Source organism: Pezoporus occidentalis, unplaced genomic scaffold (genome assembly GCF_034315485.1).
Source record: "Pezoporus occidentalis ecotype Australia unplaced genomic scaffold, CSIRO_AGI_Poc_V1 ctg67, whole genome shotgun sequence".
Lineage (NCBI taxonomy): Eukaryota > Metazoa > Chordata > Aves > Psittaciformes > Psittacidae > Pezoporus > Pezoporus occidentalis.
Window position 1 is genome coordinate 3495831 of NW_026916019.1, and position 8078 is coordinate 3503908.

The 8078-nt window shown below is 43.7% G+C and overlaps 2 long non-coding RNA genes across 2 annotated transcripts; both read left to right on the forward strand.

The window, feature by feature from the left end:
* Nucleotides 1–569: 569 nt before the first annotated feature.
* LOC134175203 (uncharacterized) lies at nucleotides 570–3896 on the forward strand. Its single transcript, XR_009968919.1, has 3 exons — nucleotides 570–768; nucleotides 1409–2465; nucleotides 3757–3896. It is a non-coding gene; the product is annotated as an uncharacterized LOC134175203 (long non-coding RNA).
* A 2361-nt stretch (nucleotides 3897–6257) lies between these two features.
* Nucleotides 6258–7707, forward strand: LOC134175230 (uncharacterized). Its single transcript, XR_009968929.1, has 2 exons — nucleotides 6258–6631; nucleotides 7259–7707. It is a non-coding gene; the product is annotated as an uncharacterized LOC134175230 (long non-coding RNA).
* Nucleotides 7708–8078: the final 371 nt, after the last annotated feature.

Consider the following 8078-nt stretch of genomic DNA (forward strand, 5'->3'; position numbering starts at 1 on the left):
AACAGATTCCTTTTAATCTAAATTTTTACGTAATGATTTTCAGCTTTCTGTTGTTGTGCTTTTTATCTCCAATATATTTTGTAGTATTATACACATTCTATATATATTGTGTTCTATGTACACATTAATTACATCTGGCTTTGATATGCACAGATTCCTCTCACTCCTTTGAGAAGACTAGTGGTGCCACTGTTTGGTGGCACTGCTCAAGTGAGGAAGGTCAGCCAGATTTGGTTCACATCACACAAGGATGGAGAGGGTAAACATGACCCTGCTCCTTGAATTATTGAAGTATCTCCTTTACTCCTCCTTCTAGGATTATTATCTACACAAGATTTCCAATTTGGATGTATGCTCCTCTGCACCCATGTGCTGCTTCCTAAAGCTCACTCAACAATTCCTTTTGCATCTTCTGACCTGAAGCTGCTTTTTCAATAGTTGTTTACCCAATGCCTGCTCTGTTTCCTTTCACAGCCTGTCAATGGTGCCCTTCAAGCCACTGCATGGTTCAGCTCCTCTCAACTCTCCCCATTCCTCCTCATCTCACCTCCCTCACTCCTTACCCCAGCCAGCAGCTGGGAAGGCAGCTGCACCAAGGGTCTTGGTTCTCCCACAGGCAAAGAAGGAGAGGAAAGCACAATGGAGTGAGGAGTGGAGTGATCCCTGTTGTTCAAAGTATGGAAGTAAGGAAGGTGTGGCTCATCCTGAATTTGCCTGAAACCCTCTCTCATCAAAGGACAGCTGTCAACCAGGAAGAAGGTTTATCAGGTAAGGGTTACTTGGAATTGCTCATCCAGGCCCTACAAAAAAGGCCAGGCTTCATGGGATTAAGTTTTGTTCTGTGCAATATGGTTAATAAAAAACCTGCCCGTAGGCTGGCTCCTGGTGTTCTGGGCTGTGAACAGACTGCTGTGGGACGCACCAGGACCTTCACTGGATCACATGTACAGGGCAGTACATGTAGGACAGAGAGGGCCTGCTACAGCAGCCAGTAAATGTTAAGACTATCCTAACAGCATAACAAATGAGTTTTACTATTGACACTATTTTACTATGACACTCCATGTAATTTTATCATTAGTTATTAATATTCAGTTAATAGGGCAGTGAGCAGAATGTACCCACAGGTCTATCCACAAAGGAAGTAATTTACAGCCTGACTTACAACAGTGCTGTGTAAATACTTAGGTTGCATTAAATACTGCATTTCTATGGGAGTAGTGGCACATGCAGGTGAGCAAACACAACACTGTGGGGAAAACCAAGCACTTTGGGTCCAGCCCCAGGCCACACTTCTACCAGCCCATGACAGTGTAAAAATAAATCAATGCTGTTAAAGAAATAAATGAGGAACTAAAAATGATCCCAACATACTCTTTAAAATTCAATGTTTCTGCTATTTCCACAGGACTTTTGATTCATGCAGCTTGAATGTAGCACTGGAGAGGCCCTGGCCTTACTCCAAAACTCTCATGGATTTCAGCAGGTCAGCCCACGATGGGCGCCTGAAACCAAAAGGGTAAGGAAGAAAGCCCAAGAGATGTCATTACTTTCCATCATCATAGTGATTTCTTATAAATGCCTTACAATACTCTCAAAAAAATACAATTATGCATACATATTTGATTCTACAATCCTTGTATTGTCCTGCTTAAGCTGCCTCTGTATGAGAGTCAGATTTTCCTCTATTCCCTAAATCACAGAGCAGGTTTCAAATGTCATTATTCAGCTGCTTCTTTCCCCATAGATGTAACACTGTTTCTCACAGTGCAGTTTCACTGCTGAACAGCAAACGAACTGACCCAGAGGGACATAGGATCTGCAAGTCCCTCCTCAGACTTGCAGTGTTTCCTTGCCTTAAAGTATGTATCGGAACTCTTTGTTGGGACCCATATATCTCACTGTGAGGCTACTGACTTGGAACCAGCATCCTCCAGAATTTAGTGATATTATGGTACTTATTTAACCCTGTGCATATACTTTGGTCTTGCTGAACTGGTGCCTGAAGAAAGTCTGGGTCCAGCAGGCATTCCTGCATACATTCAAGGATAATAGGTGACTAATCAGTATGAGGAGAGCTGATGCCCAACTTCTAGTGACTGTGATCTTCAGTAAAACTAACTTTCACCAGTAACATTTCTAGAATCATTTCAGTGTGGTATATGTACACTGTAAGTCACTGTGGCATACATACTCCCCTGTTTTCTTGCAGACACAGGAACTTCGAATTTTTACTCTCCACCCTCCCACATTCCAGTGCAATTCCTTTCCTTAATGAGCATACACACAAAATGACCTCTGTGTTCCCTTCTGCAGAATTGTGCACTGTTTCCCTGAATTCTGGAGCTCACATTTTCATGCTAAAAGGTGCAATTATTTTTCTGTGCAGCAACATTTGCAAGAAGACTGGCTTTGCAAACCGATTTTCAGCCTCTCAGTAGGTTGACAAGAATTTGGTCAGACTGGTGAGAAATCTTTTGCACGTAGAAAATTCACTTTACTTAAGCAACCCTTTACATTACTTTTTTAAAAGAGCAAAGGCAGACACTAGTGCTCCACCTGCCTTTCCCTGTGCATTACAAATTATTAATGAAGCAGGTAGAACCTGATTTTATGCAATTGATCAGGAACATATCTTAACAACTGCAACCTAAAATTAGCACCTTTCACGACTGTAACATCATTCCCAATTTTCCCTCAATTACATGCTGTTTCTGAATGGTTACAGTTCATTCTTTGTCAATCTGGTGGCTCAGAAAACTGAGCCAGGTATTACACTGGAGACCAAGGCACTGGCAAGGCAGAAAGTGGATCTGTTAATTCTTAAACACTACTTACGGATCATTTTTCCCCCCACAATACATGAAATTCAGTGAGTGCAAAACTTCACTGACATTCTTTGATGATGCCTTTGATTTGTGGTGATGGCAAAACTGCTCATCCCAGTAACCTACAAGTATGACATTTAAGTGATAAAACCCACACGACTCAACACCTCTGCTAACAATGTAGTTTCACTATTTTAAAGTTGGGAAATTACTTGCCTTTTACTTGTGTACACAGGTTCTGATTTAGTTCCCAGTTAAGTCAGTGAGAGCCTGGCGAATCTTTCGGTTTGCTTCAGTGATATGGGATAAGCCCAGCAGTCAAGGATTATTCTCCAAATATTAGCAGAAGTGCAGTTGATATTGTTAGCTCAAAGGCAATAAAATCTTTGCATCCAAATACAAGCTTTTGTGAGATCTTAGTTGACAGATGGATTTATAAATTGATACTACAATCTTTAATTTCTTCTTAAACTTTAATTAATGGAAGCATTTGGGAAAGTGTGGGTCTTTCCAAAACAACTCCTTGAGAAACCATACTGAAATTATGTTGCCTGTTCATGAACTTTAATGTGAGTGAACCTTGACTTTCCAATCATCATAAACTGTCTTAAATTAAGACTATTATAGAACTATTATAAGACTATTATAAAATCTATATTTGGATAAATCAACTCAAGACATACAACATGGAGCTAACAGAGTTAACCAGGTCTGAGGCAACCTATGCTAAAACTGGAAACTTTACTTTCAGCTTTCTCCTAAACTTCTTCCCCAGAGAAGACAATTTACCAGTGGGCTTTATAAAAAAATTATGCAATGAAGGCATGCCCCCAAATACACCGAAATTCTTCAAAAGACTCACAGGCTTCAATGGATTCATAATCATGCTCTGAATGTAAGAGTCAGCCTTCCCAGTTTTGTTTTCTAGATAGAGTCAACAGTGATGGAAGTGCCTAGCTCTGAGAAACATGTAAAGTTTTATAGTATGCTGTTGTAAATGGCTGATAGTGGTACAGGTGTGACAGACTGGGAACCCTCATAGGATAGAATATGGTAACTCCCCAGTGAACTGCCTTCTGGAAGAAGATTTTCTTTTAATGAATTAACAGGCAGCAGATGCTGGGAGGAATGTATTTGTCTTTCAATATTGCTTCATATGTAGAGTAAATACAAATAAAGCAAGATAAACCTCTAAATATATGTATAAAAGATGGATTGCTCTTTAGAGATTACAAAGCACTGTAGCATAATCTTTAAACAATTTGATACTTTTGAGAATAATTTTTAAGCCATAACACAAATAGGTTCTGAAGTCCTACAACAGAAGTTGAACAGGAACAGCTTCTGCAAAGTTTATTTATTGCAGTCCACTTGCCGAAAACATGGTCTAAACCAGGAAATGGTGTGAATTAAACCAGCTGAAGTCCAACCACTTACTATTTTACTATAGCTATTAGCAGATGAGACTGTAAAACGTCCCTCTTCCCCATCTGTGTGCTTAGCATGTGACAGGCCAACCACCTGGCAGACTGTCCAGGATTCTTTTGGCTCTGGCTCCAGATTAGCACAGATCTTACCTGCGCAGACAAATTCCTGTGGGAGACAAAGGGCCTACACAGAAGAGCATTCCAGGGCCACACTGATATGCTGTTGCATTTCCAACCTGTCCAACTGCACTGGATGCAGAACACTGGGGATTTTCCAGAATATCCACCTCCATGTGGCTTGACTTCTGCATCTTCCCAAATGCTACATCCAAGAACTCCAGGGATGATGATTCCTGCAAGACTTAAGGGAGGCAATTAGCACTGCTTTTTCAGTCTCACACTACATTTGCCAAGTTAATACTTGCACTTTTCTTGAAGTGCTTAGTTGAACAGTTTGATGAACTGAAGAAACTTCCACACCCAGGTAAGAATGCCAGATAATTTTATCTTGACACCAGTTACTGCTGAGCTCTTCGACTACATGAAATGGCAATCTAGTCTTTCACCTTTACCAGTGGAACTTTCCGACCTTAACCTCAGGTGCATACAGATGTACCAGCAGACCTAGTGGAAAAATGAGGGACTGCAGCTGCTAAAAGCATACAAACTAAGCATGATCACAAACTTCCTCTACACAGAGCATGGAAGTAACACATGGCTTGTATGGGCCAGGTGTTCTGGAGGCTGGTTTTGAGTGGCACTAAATCCTGATATTGTATTTAGCCCATTCATTGAATGTTCACAGACTGCTTGTGCTATATGCAAAAAAATAAATCTGCAGTGACCTGATCCATCGTTAGCCATCCTGTCATGGAGAAGTGGGGATGTAAGGATGCTCCTATGTAGAGCCCAAAATCAGCAAAGCTGAATTGTCTGTACATCTAGAGATGGACACAACCTGGCTGCCTCCTGCAGCCTCATTTGACCAGTATCAGGGGTATGCAAAGGTATCATTGCACATTTTCATGTCTGGACTAACACCTAACCCTAAGGCAGCAGTGGCTACACCCCTTCTCTCAGGTTCATGCCTAAACACAGCTGTCCCTGGGTTTTCATCCCTTCGCTTCTGCAAGGACATGGACACACAGCCGGAAACACCATCACAGGATGTTCTTGCCCTCTGCAAGCAAGTCTAAGGATGAAACCCCAGACCCCTCACAATTCCACCCCGGACTCTGGTGCCCTCTCCAGCCTGCCCCAGGAGTCTTCGGGGGGGGGGGGGGGGGAAGCATCCCCTCAGCCCCGCCGCCATTTTGAGCAGGGAGCTGAACACCCCAGAGGTGGCAGTGGGCCTCGGAACAGTGACGACCCATGTCTCCGCCACCTCCAGTAGGGGCGGGAGCCACAGGCTTCCTCCCCAGCCTGGTGAGGCTGCGACGGAGAGATCCCCACCGCCTGGAATTGCTCCAGAAGCAGCCCCGTCGCGGTGGCACCACGCTCCCCCCTCCCGCCACGCTGACAAGACTCGCGTCCCCGACGGCACCGCGCCCTCGACCGCCACCCAGCGAAGAGGAAGAGCAGAGCGGTGGGACTTTGCCCAGGGAGAGCCGATGTCGTCACACGGCCACGGCCAATGAGCGAGCGCGATTAAAATAGCGCACTATAAATACCAGCCCGCGGGCTGGGCTGGGTGCCACCCGGCGCAGGTGCGCTGGAGGGGCAGTGGGGGGTGGCCCGTACCCCGCCCCTTTCCCTCCGTGTCCCGTCTTGTTCCCCCCCCCACCGTGGGCTCCCTGTCACCGCTACCATCCCGGCTGTGGTGGGCGCCACCGGGGCGGCTGGTGGTGGACGTGGGGCGCGTCCCCCTTCCCACGTGTGAAGCCCCAGGACAAGGGTGCGACGCCCTCGGGCCTGGTCTTGTTGCTTCATCTCCCCTCCAGGACTTGGTGACTCTTTCTGCTGGTTCCAGTGCATTCTTCCTTTTAAGGGTGCTCTCCTCCTCTCTCTGAGGTAGCTGAGGGTAGCCAGTGCTATGCCATCATGAAAAAATACCACCGTTCCTGGCAGTAATGTCTTGTACGTGCTTTGAAAACAGCATCTGTTTAAGGTCTGAGACTTGACTGCTGCCAGTGAAGGAAATGGAGTGATAAAGCTTGTCATGTTGGCCTATTTCTTCTATTTCTCCTTCATTGCTCTGAACCATGCTGCAAAAGAAAATGGTTTCAGAGGTATTCTAGAGCCAGACCCTTCATGGATAAGATCCTGCTGGAAAGATACAGCCCTGCCTTGCTGGGGCTTACAGCTCAGGCCTCCTGGTCCTATACAGATGTGCACTGTGAATACATAAGCTCATACTCACAAAAGGAGAAGCATAAGGTGAGGTTTTCTTTTTGTCCATTTTCCCTCTGGAAAAGATGGGGACGCATTATATGGCGGTGAGTTAAGGAGAACCGTGTTAAAACAAACATGACTCATAATGAAAGCAAATAGTGTTCTATTTGAAGATTTTTGCTCTATTTTTCAATGTACGGTCAGGAAAATGTTAAAAATAAGCAGACTCCCTGACTATACTCAAGACTGCAAGTGGTAGGAGTGCAGTAGGTCACTTAGAAGATGTGTTCCTACTTGCTTCACCTATGCTGTGTTTGTGGAAATGCTTGTAGCATACCTGGTGTCAGTCTGCACTGTGCAGTTGCGTTACACATATTCTAACCTTACTGATTGCATTGTACTGCATTGCTACTGTCATATCAGATAAGGTATCTGCTGTAAGATCACCAGGGTTTGTTTGGTTGCTTTTGCTGGGTTGGTTTTTATTTGTTAGTTTTTGTTAGGTGGTTTGGTTTTGCCCTCCCCTTTTTTTTGTGAAACATTGGCAAAGATAATAAAGAATACACATTTGCTATTTGGGAGGATATCGTGCAGTGCATTTTACATAATTATGTGTATACACTTTCATCCAGATAAATGAATATGATGGTTTTTATTTAATTTTTTACAAAGTTGCCACTGGAATGCTTAACATAGCAGCTGAGGGCAAGAGGGATCATCAAATGGAATTAGGAGGTGGCAGGTTCAAAAGAAGGTACCTCAACATGGAACAATTAAATCTTGGAAGTCATTGCATTGTTGAGGATGCCAGAAGTTCAAAAAGCAATTAGGCACCATCATGGAGGAAAAATCTATGCAGGGATGTTCAACACAAACACCTCTGATTCAGGAACTCTTTGAGGTGCAAATCCGCATCCTGTGGAAGCCTTTTAGACAGCAGCCTCCCTTCTCCTCACACTATCATTAGGTGGTTCCTGTTGGCTGTTCCAGGAGATACAGTCCTGGACTAGACAAGAAATGCTGCTGTTCTGACACACCATGGTCATCCTGTGTTTGACTGTCATTTCATTCAATGTGTTTGGGTTTTTTCCCCCTAATCTTTAATAAATCATAAACAGCAATTCTTGCAATGAACTTTTGTGATACATAAATGCTATTTCCTTATCCTGTGTACATCTCTGCTCTTTCTTGCCTGTTACTTTGGGTGAGGGATGAGAGGTTGCTTTGCTGTGTATTTGTATACTGCCACATTACCAAGCTGAGCACTGGGTCGTGCATGTATTTCCTACATAATTATTTGTTATAAATACATATTAATAACCTGTATTACTGAAGATGGTCACAGGTCAGAAGGTTTGCTGCTCATATAAGTACCCTAAGTAAGGATCCGTGGGGCTCCAGTCCTCATTTGCTGGCAGAGTTAACCAGATGAGCCATTTGAGAAAGTAATTAAAATACCAGCAATACCTGCCTAAAGAGTTACAAATTCCAC